This window comes from Myotis lucifugus, unplaced genomic scaffold (genome assembly GCF_000147115.1).
Source record: "Myotis lucifugus unplaced genomic scaffold, Myoluc2.0 scaffold_177, whole genome shotgun sequence".
Lineage (NCBI taxonomy): Eukaryota > Metazoa > Chordata > Mammalia > Chiroptera > Vespertilionidae > Myotis > Myotis lucifugus.
This window is the reverse complement of record NW_005871225.1, coordinates 2648000-2662619: the sequence shown is the minus strand read 5'-3', so window position 1 is coordinate 2662619 and position 14620 is coordinate 2648000. Positions and strand designations below refer to the sequence as shown.

The 14620-nt window shown below is 36.9% G+C and overlaps 1 protein-coding gene across 1 annotated transcript in view; it reads left to right on the top strand.

Annotated features, from left to right (window-relative positions):
* Positions 1–14620, top strand: part of KLF12 (Kruppel like factor 12) — a 281673-nt gene that overhangs the window by 105583 nt on the left and 161470 nt on the right. The window lies entirely within an intron of this gene.

Here is a 14620-nt window from a genome sequence, read left to right as displayed (position 1 = left end):
TATACACATATATATATATATATATATATATATATATTTATAATTTTCTTTCAACAGGTCAAGGTATAGTTTTCCATAGCAGTTCAGTGAATTGTACTAAGTTTCTGATTCAAGAAAAACACCCATTTAGAACACAGCCAAGAATCTGGAATGTAGAGACAGTATCTTTGGAAGAGCAACCCTGTTCATGCACCTGTGAAAGAAAAATCCCATAGGTCCTTAACAGTCTATTTATTCTAATTTTAGACATCGGTTTTACCACATTGTGTTCTGTGTTCCAGCTCTAAAAGTAGTTTTGAAGCCGCAAATTAGGAAGGGAATGGGTGAGTCACGGCTAGAGGCATCTGGAAGCAGCTGGAAGTGACAGAGGAAACCTCATCACAGGTTGGAAGCAATTTCTCATAAGGACCAAAGACCCTACAGATACATTTTAGGGGAATAATCTTTTATAAACTTTTCCCCTACACTTATGGCATGTGAACAATTTACCATGCTGACTTGTAGTATGAGGCAATGAACTAAATTTGAATTTCCTTGTGACTCATTTAAGTCTTTCTTAGTCTGCTTCTGATGCCAACTACGTAGGTTGACAAGTTTAATATGTGTTCATTTGGCGAAGAAATGCAAAGTGCACAAAACGTTTCCTGTTCTTAGCGATCTCATATTTAATTGGAGCGGCGTAGTTATAAAAATGAAAACCCAGAGAGCCATGTGTGAAGTTCCAGATGTGCACGAGTTGATGTAGACCTGAGAGGAGGTCTCTGTGCACACTGGACATTTTGTTAGAGAGATGGCCTGAGTTGAGTCTTTAAAGGAGTAATGGGTTTAGCCTGAAGAGGGTGTGCTCCCAGCAGAAGGATTTGGAGGGACAATGAGAATCGAAGGAACATGATTTATTTGAGAACCCCAAGTGTTTAAGGAATTTCTGGTGAAGTGAGAATAGGAATCAGCAATTATTTTCTGTAACAATAGTAAACATTTTAGGCTATGCCAGTCTTATGGACCATATGGTCTGATAAAATGGTTCCACTTAGATATAGTCAGGCACAATGCAGCCACAGACACTATGTAATGAGTGAGTGTGGCCATGTTCTCCATACTTACAATTTGCAAAACTTGTTGGATTTGGCCTGGAGGCTCCAGCTTGCCAAACCCCTGATGTAGAGTTTGTTAGCTCCATGACTATCTACTGCTTTGAATAATTTGCTTGTTGCTTTTGTGGCTGTCTTTGTGGGATTGATCTAAATGGTACAGTATAGATAGAATTATGGATTGGTAGAATTATGGAAAGCTTTTATATACCTCTCTTCAAAACATTTTCTTTCTGTGTTTTAAGTATTATTATTTTACTGTGTGTTTTAATATCTGATATTTGCTTCCTATTATGAATATTTTAACATTTATTAGCGTAGAGTTATAGTAATTGCTTATAAGGTCTCATTATCTTCATATCTTTTGCTCTATTTTCTTTTGCTTTCCAAGTTTGGTTCACATTCATAATGTCACAGTAATGAGTAACATTGTCTATCCCAGGGTCATAGAGGTAGGCATTATGAAACAGTAAAATTTGAGTTTGCTTTTAAGGGATACGTGGAATTTTTCAAAGCAATGAAAAAAAGAAATGATATTTTGGGCATAAGAAATAGCATTAGCAGAAATAAAAAGATGTGAAAGGCAATACAGTATTCACCGAACATCAAGTACTCTAGAACAACAGAAAACCTGGCGATTATAGGTCCATCTTCTGTTTTAAATTGCCTAATTGACATTCTCAATTGTTTGGATCATCTTGCAGCCCGTGGAAAGTTCTTGCTCTTCTACGGAGTCCATTATCCCCATCACAGTCAAAATGATCCTTTACAACATAAATCAGATCATATCACACCTCTATCTGAAGACTCTCCTCCTCAAAAAATAAAATAAAAAATCCTTGCCACTTTCAAGAAGATTTGATGTAACCTGGCTCCTTACTCCCTTGTCTGAACTCATTTTCTTCCATGTTTCCTGTTCTACCTCCACTGGCCTTTTTGGAGTGTACCCACCAAACTTCCTCTTCATGGCATTCACAGTTCCTCTGGAGCACTCTTCATGAGAACAGCTCCATTACTTTATCCAGGCTTCAGATCAAATCTCATTTTATCAGACAAGCCTTCTATGAACACCCCATCTAACTAGAAATTTCATAACAGTCTCTCACCCCTAAGCTTTTTGCTTGCTAGAACATCTCTCTTTTTTTAAAAAGTTCCATCTAATGTCACCTGAGAAGTTGGACTACAAAAAAGGTAAGGACCATGGTCAAATGACATAATGAGAACCTCAGCCGAGGAATTAAGAGAAGCATATAGCACAGAACAATTCTGGATATTTTAGGCCAGAAATAGTTTTAAATAATTAAAAGGAGTTTTACACTTTTTAAACATTTTTATTACTCTTTTAATTTTTAAATATGTTTTTACTGATTTGAGAGAGGGAGAGGAAGAGGGAGAGAGAGAGAGAAACATCAATCAGTTGCCTCCTGCACGCCCCTTATTGGAGATCAAGCTTGCAATCCCAGGGCATGTGCCCTGACCAGGAATCCAACAGGCAACTCCTGGTACACGGGGCGATGCTCAACCAACTGAACCACACTGGCAGGGCACATGTTCTTTTATTCTTTATTCCTTTTTTAATTTTGCCTACCTTGAGTAGCTCCCATAACATGTCTAAATGAGAAATTCTATTTTTATGTAAGAAACATAAAATTGCTAAGGTTAAATTTTATGTTTTTTGGCCCCATAAGGAAATGAAAAAATATTTCCCCCTCTTTATTAGTCATTGTATAAATTTTATGTGCTTATCTATATAGGATATAATTATATATAGAGGCTGTGGAATAAGTAATTTAATTAAATATACTTTGAGTTTATGCATTTCTAAAACCAGGTATAAAGTCAGTGTAACTCTTTATGATTCATGAAGAGTCTAAGATTCATGAGAGAGACCCATTAACACCTTTTCAGATCTGAAGGTCAAAAGAAAATGCCACTAGAGTTACTACTATTTTATCATGAAGTCCTTTATGGCAGCTAAAATTCTAAGAAGAGTGGCAACTAGATTACATGTAATAAGGGTTTATTAACTAGATAAATGTCTGTTTGAGGGGAAAATACTCCAGATCCAGGAAAGAATATATCAGATACTTATTTTATATCTAGTAAGCAGTTATATGTAACCTCTGAGGCTCTCTGACTTCTTCAGGGGCACAGTATAAGGTGTGAGAGTACCTAGGTGAAGTTCATGAAGAAATGAATAAACAAAGGGGTATTTGTAGTCATTCCTGGTTGAGAGCTTAGCAAACATTTGTTAAAAATTTTTATCTCTCCATATGTCATACAATGAATCATGGTAAGGAAATGTTTGGGGGGAAAATACTTCAGCAATACATCACTGAATATGAAGTAGCAATTTCTGTTCCATTTTTTTTCCTGCCTGAATTATATAATTATGCCTAAAGTAAACTATCTGGTCATTTAATGCTGGGTGCAAGGTTTGCTTTGATGGCTTATCTTCCTCTATTAGGCAGGTGAGACTTAGGATGCTGGGTCAACTGGATTTTATAATTGTTTTGCGATTTATTCAAAATATGAAAAATAACTGCATTATAGAAATGGTATGACTTAGGGTGGAGTTATGGTAATAAAAAAGTCTCCAGAGCAATGAAGGAGGCAACTTTTCAAAAATCTACAGTTAATAAAAATAATTTGATGAATTTTTCTTTATAGCCAGTTCTATTCCAACAGTATGGAGAACTTCATACTCTGAAAAGTAATCCTGCTACAAAATAATCAGAGAAGAGAAGAAATTAGGGAGATCTTCAGGTGTTCCACCCTTCCCAGTTGTTGCACTCCCAATCATCACAATGGCAAATACACACATATACACATACAAAAACAAAAACTTCAGTAGGGCTGATGGAGATCAAGACCCAAATGGAGTTCTTAAAAATAAAACATATAATTGACTCAATGTACAAATTATAATGTTAAAACTAAAAAAAAAGCACACACAAAAATAACAAAGATGTTCAGGAAAGTAACAAGAAAAGACATCATTTTACAAAGAAAACACCAATAAACTGACATAAAACTTCTCATTCTCAAAAATGACAACTGGAAGACAGTGGGGTAATATTTTCAAAATGCTAGAGAAAATGTCAACATTAAATTATATAGTTACTATAAATCTTTGAGATATTTTTTCAAAAATATGGGCAAAAACAAGTGAGCAGAAACCAAGGACCTTATGTAAAGGAAATTCTAAAGTATTCAACTAAAAGATCCTGACATAGTAATACTTGAGGAAGGAAATAGAATGATCTCAAAGGATGATCTGAAATCTAAAAAGGTATGGTGACCAAAGAAGATGGCAGACATTTTATACACACATGTACACACATTTTCTTCATAAAATACTACTTTTAATATTTAATATATAGGATTTTCATAAAATGAAGTAATTGAAATCTTAAACTATAATTATTTTTAAGTTTGGAGAGGAAATTGGAAGTTAGTTTCCTAATGTCCTTACATTATTTACCTATGTGACACTGTTAATTATGGTTATAAAAATTCTAGAGTAGCCACTAAAAGAATAGATTTACACTATATAATTTCCAAAACTAGGAGAATGGGAAAATTGTATATAACAACTATGAAAGAAAAAAGTATAACCAATTCTGTCTTTTTCTGCATATTTTTTAAAAATCAGAAATGAGAACAAATAAACAGAAAAGCAGGACAAATAGAAAGCAAAAAGTAAGATGATAAAATTAAAGCCAATATCAGTAATCATAATGAATGTGGTGGGCAGAAATGACTTCCCCATCCATCCTAGGATGCATATAGTCCCTGAAACTTTGAATTTGATGAATTTTATTCCCGTAATTAGGTTATGTTGTATAGCACAACTGACTTTAAGAAAGGGAGCTTGTATACATAAACCCGATATAATCACACATGTCTTCTAAGAGCAGAGTGTTTTTCAGACTGGTCTTAGAAAGGGAAGTCAGAGAGATACCACATTGCCAGGACTTTGAGCAGCCCCTAAGAGCTGAGAACATTACCATCTAAAAGATAGTAAGACCATGGGGATCTCAGTCCTACAGCCACAAGGAAATGAATAACAGCCAATAACCTATGGGAATGTGGAAGTGAATCTTTGCTAGTCAGACCTCCAGATAGGAATAAGCCAGCTGAAACCTTGATTTTATCCTATAAGACCCTGAGCAGAGTACCCAGCTAATATGAGCTGGTGGATTCCTGAACTATGAAAACTGAAATGATAAGTTCATGTTGTTTTAAGTCACTGAGTTTGGAGTAATTTGTTATGCAACAATAGAAAACTAATATAGTAGACTAAACACAAAAGTCAAAAGATATTGCTTGTTAATTTGGATTTACAAAATACAAAGCTGAACATAAAACAAAGATTGAAAATAAAGGAGTGATGACATATTTACTATGGCAATATGTCCATTTACTTCAAACCATACAAATTTTAGTACAGAAAACAAAATTAGGAAGAGAGAGTTTCACTGCATGGCATAACAATTATAAACTTGTAAGCGACTAAAAAAGTTGCATGAAAATATATAAAGCAAAACATAGAAAATTAGAAAATCCTCTTATCATATAGAGGGAAATTTCAATATACCTTTGTCAATTATTTTTATGTCAAACCGAAAAACCAAGTGAAGACGATGATTTTTGCAATAAGCATTCTTTCAAAATTATTAAAATTGCAAAAAAGTTATCAAAAATATGCAATAAAAACTACTCTCATCAAATTTCTAAAATTCCTATCCCAGAGATCACACTTTTGGACCACTGCATTTAATAAGAAGTCAATAACATAAAAATCTTGAAATTTAACATATTTATAAATAACATATGAATCAAACAAGAAGTTAATATGGAGCCCTAGCTGGTTTGGCTCAGTGGATAGAGCATCAGCCTGAGGACTGAAGGATCCTGGGTTTGATTCTGGCCAAGAGCCCATGCCTGGGTTGAGGGCTCGGACTGCCCAGGAGGCAGCCGATCAATGATTCTCTCTCATCATTGATGTTTCTATCTCTCTCTCCCTCTCCCTTCCTCTCTGAAATCAATAAAAATATATTTTAAAAAGTCAATATGGAAATTTAAAAAATATTTAGAATTATGTAATAATTAAAATACAATACATATCAAAATACATAGGATATTATAAACTGCTATTTATAACCTTAAAAAGGAATAAATGCATATTTTAGAAGAAAAGCTAATCATGGGTGTTTATTTCATTATGATTCATATAAATTTATTCAAATATTTAAATATAAATTTATTATACTTACCTATATTGTATTCTTTTGCATATTTCAAATATTATAAAAGTAAATTAGATCAAGTTCTTTTAAAAATATTTAGTGGTCATTCATCTTTCTAAGTTAGCAATAATTACTATGTTCTCTTCAAATATATATTCTCTTGCAGGTAATCTATGAAAAATTAAGATGGCCAATGTTGTTGAAGCTGAGGATATAATGGTCCTCAAATTCCTCTTAATTACATTTTTATTTTATTGTACAGTCCCAGTGCACGAATTTGTGCACCAGTGGAGTCCCTTGGCCTGGCCTGTGGGATTGAGCCAAAACCGGCTCTCCAACATTCCCCCAGGGGTCCCAGATTGTGAGAGGGTGCAGGCCAGGCTGAGGGACCCCACCAGTCACAATCGGGGCCGGGGAGGGACCGAGGGAGGGCTCCAGGGTGTGTCCGGCCCATCTCTCTCAGTCCCAATCAGCTGGACCCCAGCAGCAAGCTAACCTACCAGTTGGAGCATCTACTCCCTGGTGGTCAGTGCACGTCATAGCGAGTGGTTGAGTGGCCTTAGCATACCATTAGCATATTATGCTTTGATTGGTTGAACAGACGACCGGACACTTAGCATATTAGGCTTTTATTATATAGGATGTCAACATTGACACTTCTCATTAAAACATTGTATTTAGCCCTGGCCAGTGTGATTCAGTTGGTTGAATGTCGTCCTGTACACTGAAATGTCTCAGGTTCAATTTTGGTCAGGGCACATGCACAGGTTGTGGGTTCAATCCCTAATCAGGGTCTATATGGGAGGCAACTGATCGATGTTTCTCTCTCTCTCCCTCTCCTTTCCTCTCTAAAATGAAATAAAACAACAAATAAAAAACATCTGGTATTTGTCAATGGCTCTAGATATTTGCATATTGGTGAGGACAAATAGCTATGGTTCTTAAAATTTCTCTTTTGTTAATATCTAATCCAAAAGATATTTTTGTGAGATCTTACTTAAAAGAAAACAGTCATTGAAAACATTAGAAACGGCACATGTTACTGAGGAAAATAGTATGATTATTAAGTTGTGATAGTCAGGTGTCCTGTGTTTCTTATTTCCAGTGCCTTGAACTGGTAGCAGTTAATGGTTTCACTCAAGGAAGGCCATTTGTCAAGTTGGTGCGTGATATATGATATGCCTCTCTGCTTCCCAAGCCTAATCAAGTATTTTCTTCACTTTGGTGTAAAGTCAGTGCTCTGTGCTAAATAAAATAAAAGCCCATTATTGAAGGGTTGTAATTCAGAATTGACTGACATTGCTCTAGTTAGATTTTCTTAAATAACTGAATTTATCAGTACTAAATTTTATCGTAAAGAGGGGCATCATTTATTTTACATGACCATACATCTTCTAGTAAGCTTGACTCATTGATTTACAATCTATTCTAATTTACTGTAGTACATAATTGCTTAAACTTATTGAACAGGCATGAAATGTTTCACAGGGGATGTCTCCCTCCTTTTCTCTTTTGATAATCTGAGTGATTTACCTTTATTGAACTGCCTATCTTCTCCATAAAAAGCAATAGTTTCTAGTGTCTGTAAAATAGTCCCAAGGTCAACTATTCGGAAAATTTATAAACACCTTATCAGAAATCTTCACGGTGTGAACAAAACCCAGTAGGAGAAATGCAGAACTGCTACTTCCTTAACAAGTTGTCCACAGCTCCGGGGCTGTCCTCACTTCACCACAGTTCTCCCCCTGAACAGTCCTCCGTCTTGCCTTTCCCACTTTCTTTTCCGCTTCCATAGAAGCCTCTGGTTCCATGACTTTCTTTTTCTACCCAAGTTCACTTGTGTTAATTTGCATTTTTAATCAATTATTTGCTCCAATGCCTTTGTTTGAGTGGTGACATGTTTACTATTCACATTATAAATTCTGTGTGCCTTCTTAATTTAGAACACTATAGTAGGGCTTTTGAATACATCATCAGTGTTAATTATTTTTAGATAGTTTGAAGGATTAATATATGCAAGGTGGGGCAAAGTAAGTTTACAGTTGTGAGTACATGCAATACAGAGTTTATTCTTGTATTATTATTTACTAATTATTTTCTATATGAGCAACTGTAAACCCAATTTTGCCCCACCCTGTATTACTGATATTTCATAACCCTACATTTTCTTTTCTCTGAAAAATAGCTTAATTCTTTTCATTTTACATATTTTTACTGGGAGCAGAACACAGTCTGTTTCATGTATTATTACTACTATTATTTTTTAAATAAAAGAGTTAATTGAGAGTTCAGGCTGAGCAAAAGTTTTAGTTTTCAGAAAAATCCACAAAAGCAAATATGGATACAAGGAAATAATAAAGTGGGGTTTTAATATCTAATTTCTCAGTGCTTTGATTATAAAATATAATTTTGTTCAGAGCCTTATTGTATAATCTGTGTTGTTTATAAATAAGATGCATGTTTTCTCTAAACAGTAAAAATACAGCAACCACACTAAAACTAAAGCAAAAAAAATGTTTTTGACAAAGAGTATTTTGAGAATTGTTCTCTACATAAAATTAGGCTGATGATAAAATGATAGAAATCTTCAACTGTATCAATAAAGGTTTGTCAGGAAACCTCTCAGCATCTGACAGATGATTCTCTCGGTTCATTTCATCTTTAGGCTTATTCTCCCTTTTGTTTATTTTTAGAGGTTTAATCAACTAAAGTGATTTCTCTGGCCACTTATTGAAGTTCTCACTTATCAGGGAAGCTGAGAGGAGAGCAAAACAGGTCAAATTGATCATTGATTAGGTTGTTAAACAGGCTATTATCAAATGGTGAAAGCTAATGAAATCACTCATTTACATCAGTTGTTGAATCCAATAGAATGTTTTGTGGCAAAATTATGTGATTAGTTTTTCACCTTTGAGTTTTAATGTGATTCAACTTACATTTGTTATTACACGTGTGCATACATGCACACAAACACACAGATCTGACAGAATGAAGATTCTTGCTTTAGGCTTAAAACCATAAAAGCATGGTAGATGCGGTGGGCAATTCAGTGACCAAAGGAGATAAGCAAGACATACCTAGATGTGGGGTTGGGGGATGAGAAGAGATACATACTTACATGCATACATACTTATAAACCAAAGAACTTACATACTTATATGCATAGCCCATGGACTCAGGCAATAGAGTAGTGAAGACCTGGGGTGGGGGAGGTAGAAACTGGGAGGAGGAGGGGAAAGGGGGGAAATGGGAGATATCTAATACTATCAATAATAAAAAATATATTTTTAAAAAAGGAGAAAAGCAAGAGAGAAATAAGCAAATAGGACAGAGATGCACATGACAGCACTTGCCTCCTTTCACTCATTCAACGGACCTCCTTTCACTCATTCAACAGACATTCCCAGTGTTGGGGTGTAACAGTGAATGAAGGGAATCTCACCACTCGCATGAAGTTTCATTTATTCCTTCTGTTTCTGATTGTCTTGGTTCCAACAACAGAACCTGAGCCTTGGGCCCTCCACTGCTAAAACGCTTGGCTGTATTTCACAGTGTTTCCAAAAATTACCAGATTATACCTAATTCCTTCCTTTCTTCACTCCACTTACCACTGCTATACCCACTTCTGAGCTATCTTAGCCAAGTGAGATATTGAAACTATCTGATCATTCAGAAAGGATTCTGGCCAAATGACTAAGGACCCAAAGTCTGCATTAATCAAGAGCTCATGACCCAGTAATAGCCAGTGGATTCCTGGGTGCTCCCAGATCTACACCACTTCCTTCTCAGCAGTGGAGTCTGACTCCCATTCCCTGTTCTATCTTGAAGAGCAATCCAGGTTCCTGCCAGGGTCCAATCTCACCTCCCCACTCCTATTTCTAGCATGTGATCACCGGCCTTGCATTCTGTTTTCAGGTTAGGCACTGAGGAGTCTTGGTAGTTCATAAATGGACTGCAGACACTTGAGAGTTCAGAACACTGAACAAAACTTATAGTTTGACTTTTTTTTTAATTTCTGGTTTTGTATTTATATATGTCATCATATTGAAAGGGATTTCAAAATCTAAATGAGAAACCTCAGCCACTAAGTCAGTTTATACAGGGTGTAGGTAGATAGATTATAGGTATAGATATGTAGGTTTATAAAGGTGTATAGGTATATGGATTAATTTTTTGAAATGTATTTGTAATGTGAAAGGCCAGACATAAATGAAAAGCCAGATTAAAAATCTCATCATTCACCACGAATAGGGTGTGTCAGAATCACTTCCCTTCTAGAGGGTGTATGACGTAAGCACGTAAATAGCCTAAAAGAAGAAATAAAACTTTCTTTAGGAAATCTTAGTTTGACTTATGATGTAATGTGATCAATTCCATGAATTTTTTCTTATCCCCTTTGAAAACTGAACCTTACAAAAATTTCACCTTCCATTGTCTCAAATGGGGGCTATGCTTTTTAATTGATGTGATTAGTCTCTTCAGGCAGGTGGAGCAATGAAAAATACAAAATCATTCTCTCATTTATTTATTTGGAAATATTCATTGAATGTGGTCCCACGGAGCTACAGTCTTCTAAGAGAGATACAACATGGATAGCTAATTTTAATACAGCACAGTAGGTGGAAAAGTTGGATGGACACAGTGTATTATGGGATTCCAGAAGAAAGTTTCTAGAGTATCAGAGAAAGCTGCTGGGAAGAGGGAATGTCTGACATGCACCTTAAAAATGTCTGGGAGTTCAGAAAAAGTTGAGAGTGGGGAAAAGTTAAGAGGGGGGATTATGTTCCTCTTTTTAGAGAATGTGTGAAGAGCCCAGAAGAGTTAAGAATGTAAGGAAGCTACATGCAGTTTAAGGCAGGGAGAGTGAAAGGATGCGAGAGGTGGGTGTAGCATGTGGACCTCCATTTACACCACGTTAAAGAACTTGGCGTGGATATGCTCGATAATTGCACTTTACTCTCCTATTTGCATTTCGTATCTATATTCATGTTATCTCATCCAACCTTCTAACAATTGTGCCCATTAGAGTATAGTACAGGAAGCATGAAACACAAGGAATTGGAGTGGAATTTCAGGCAGACAGGAATTTATTATAGCAATTAGATGTTTACGTAATCCATTGAATAGAGAGAGGGATGGAAGTTGGGTTTGCCTTTCTACCACTGATTTCAGGGCACATTGGCCTAATGAGATGACGAAGCTGCTGCTATTACTGCTATTGACACAACTGACTCACAAAAATTAGCATTGGCCCTGCAATGCTGAATGTTGTTGCTAGTAGCCACACCAGCAAGATGACCTCCATCTCACTTCTAATGCCTGCATGACCATCTCACTGGCAGAATCTGGAACCACAGCATAAGAGATTTGATGTACTAGCCCCTGTGTTACAGAAAGATATAAGTAAGCAGAAGCAATTCCTAATAAGCAGCAACTAATCATATCTATACTAATAAAAGGGTAATATGCTAATTAGACCATACATCTTCTGGGCGACCTTCCGGACAAAACCACGGTGGCAGCGCCGAGGCAGAGGCAGTTAGGGGCGATCAGGCCAGCAGGGGAGAGCAGTTAGAGGGATCAGGCCAGCAGGGGAGAGCAGTTAGGGTGATCAGGCCGGCAGGGGAGCACAGTTAGGGGTGATCAGGCAGGCAGGCAGAGAGGTAAGGGGCAATCAGGCCAGCAGGCAGAGGTGGTTAGGGGCATTCAGGAAGGCAGACAGGCAAGTGGTTAGGAGCCAGCGGTCCCGGATTGCAAGAGGGATGTCCAATGGGTCCCAGATTGCAGAGAGTGCAGGCCGGGCTGAGGGACCCCCCTCCCATGCACAAATTTTGTGCACCGGGCCTCTAGTATAGTATAATATTCTTGTTTATGTATTTTGAAAAATGCTAAATATGATTTCCTCCCATCCCCTAAAGAACCTACCTTTAGTATGAAGGTAATCAGAAATTTTTAAAAGGCCATCAACATGAGTGAAAAAGAAGTCTAGAAAATAGGATTCTGGCTGCAATAGAGAGTTAAACATAAGGTACATTTGAAGGACAAAGAGATGGCAAAGTTTAGAGGGAATTCATCATTGTAGCTAATTTTAGATTGTTCTCAATGATCATTCCTTTACACTAATTCACTAATTGCCACTCTAACCTTCTGTTTTTCTCCATTTAAATCTCATTGGAGCTCTGAAGGCAAATATTCTGGCATTATGTATATCATAAAGCTGAATGACCAGATAGGCATGAGGACAAAGTATCACTTTAAGAATGTATTTAAGACCACCAGTCTATACACATACACACCTCTGACAGTTGCCTTTAAGTACTTTCAAGAATATCTTTATCAGAATAAAGAGCAAGCTATGGACTTCAAAATGGGAAACATTTAAAAAGTTGTAACTATACCAGGGAACCAAATTTATGGTGACATGTGTTTTACAATGTTATTACAAAAATCATGAGATAATATGTAAACTGTTTAAGTCATATAACTAAAATATTATTAGAGTATAGTGTTAAGGCATCTGTTATTTATATTTTTTGCCAGATGGAAAAGGAAGCAATGAGGTGAAACTGATGATGTTCTGATTAGGTTTTGAATAAGAAGGAAGAACTGCTTCATGAAGTCAAAATGATTGCAACCTGGAGAGAAATGAAATTTATATTGAAGTTTGTAAATTAAAAAAGAAAAAGAAAAGAAAAGCTAGACAAAGTAGTAGAGGGGTGAACTTAGAAAAGCTGACTTTTTATAGTGCTGCGAATAGCAAAACAGTTACTCTTGTCCAAAATGAGTGATCTAACTGGATATGTGCATCATATAAATGACAAAGATATCCAAAGGGAATCAGTGTGGCTCTAATAGGATTTTTTTTGCTTTATTTTGAATTGCATAAGATAAGTTAGCTAGGGACAGAGAAAAGATAATTGTTCAAAACTTGTTCCCTCAAAAAAACAACAACAATCCCCTAACTTTTAGAAAGGGGCAAGGGTGAGAGGGCAACTAGTTTTTTAAGAGGAAATTGAAGTCTTCAATGGAAGAGAAATTGTTAAAAGACCATCTGATTTATCACTGAGTTCATACCTTCATGTAATGATTATTAATGAGTACCTAAAAGGACAAGGTACCAGGAACTATGTTAAGTGCTAAATATAACACGTAACATAATTATGTTTACCTGTGTAATTGTAGAAAACCTATGAGAAATAGGAGAGAGGATTGGACAGATTATTTCTTGTATAATTCTCAAAATGCAAAATTAAATCCTGGAAAAAATGAATTGCTGTATTTGTTAGAATTTACAATGTATTATTATATGCATAGGTTAGATTAGTGTTTAGAAAGAATAATACTATTCATATAAATTTAAATGTATTTCCTAAGAAGATATCATATCAAACATATTTTTCACATTCTTGGAATTGAAAAAGTGCCACCGATATAGTTTGGCTTTATTTCAGCATGGCATTTCTCTTTTTCTTTTAATTGTATTTGATGGACAGAAGCTATCTACACTAATAAAAGAGAAACATGGTAATTAGCGTACGACCGCTACCCTTTTCATTGGCTAATCAGTGAGTATATGCAAATTAACTGTCAGCCAAGATGGCGGCCGGCAGCCAGGCAGCTGGAAGCGAACATGAGGCTTGCTTGCTGCAGTGACTGCGGACTCCAACGTTCCCCGCCTCACTTGCCGGCCTCTCAGCTGCAACTCTAAGCAAATATGTACTATGTTGCAAATAAGAAGCTAAACAAAACCCCAGAAACCGGCTGTCAGTCAGCCCCGGACCACAACATTGTATCAATGTTTTCAGCAGCGAGGCCTCAGAGCTAAAGCTGGCCCAGAATAAAAAAAAAAAGAAAAGAAAACAAGGAGCGGTTGGGAGCTTTTAGTCATCTGCCAGCCGGAAAACAGCCCTTAGCCCCTCACCCAGACTGGCCAGGCACCCCAGTGGGGACCCCCACCCTGATCCAGGACACCCTTCAGGGCAGACCAGCCAGCCCCTACCCGTGCACCAGGCCTCTATCCTATATAGTAAAAGGGTAATATGCCTCCCGGCACCGGGATCAGCGTGACAGGGGGCAGCGCCCAAACCCCCTGATCGCCCTGCGGCTCTGTGTGTGACAGGGGGCGGGGCCACAACCTCCCTATCTGCCCTGCTCTGTGCCTGATAGGGAGGAGCTCCCCAATCCCCCGATTGCCCTGCGGCTCTGTGTTTGACAGGGTGCAGCGCACCAACCCCCTGATCGGCCCTGCTCTGTGTGTGACAGGGTGGGGCGCCCCCA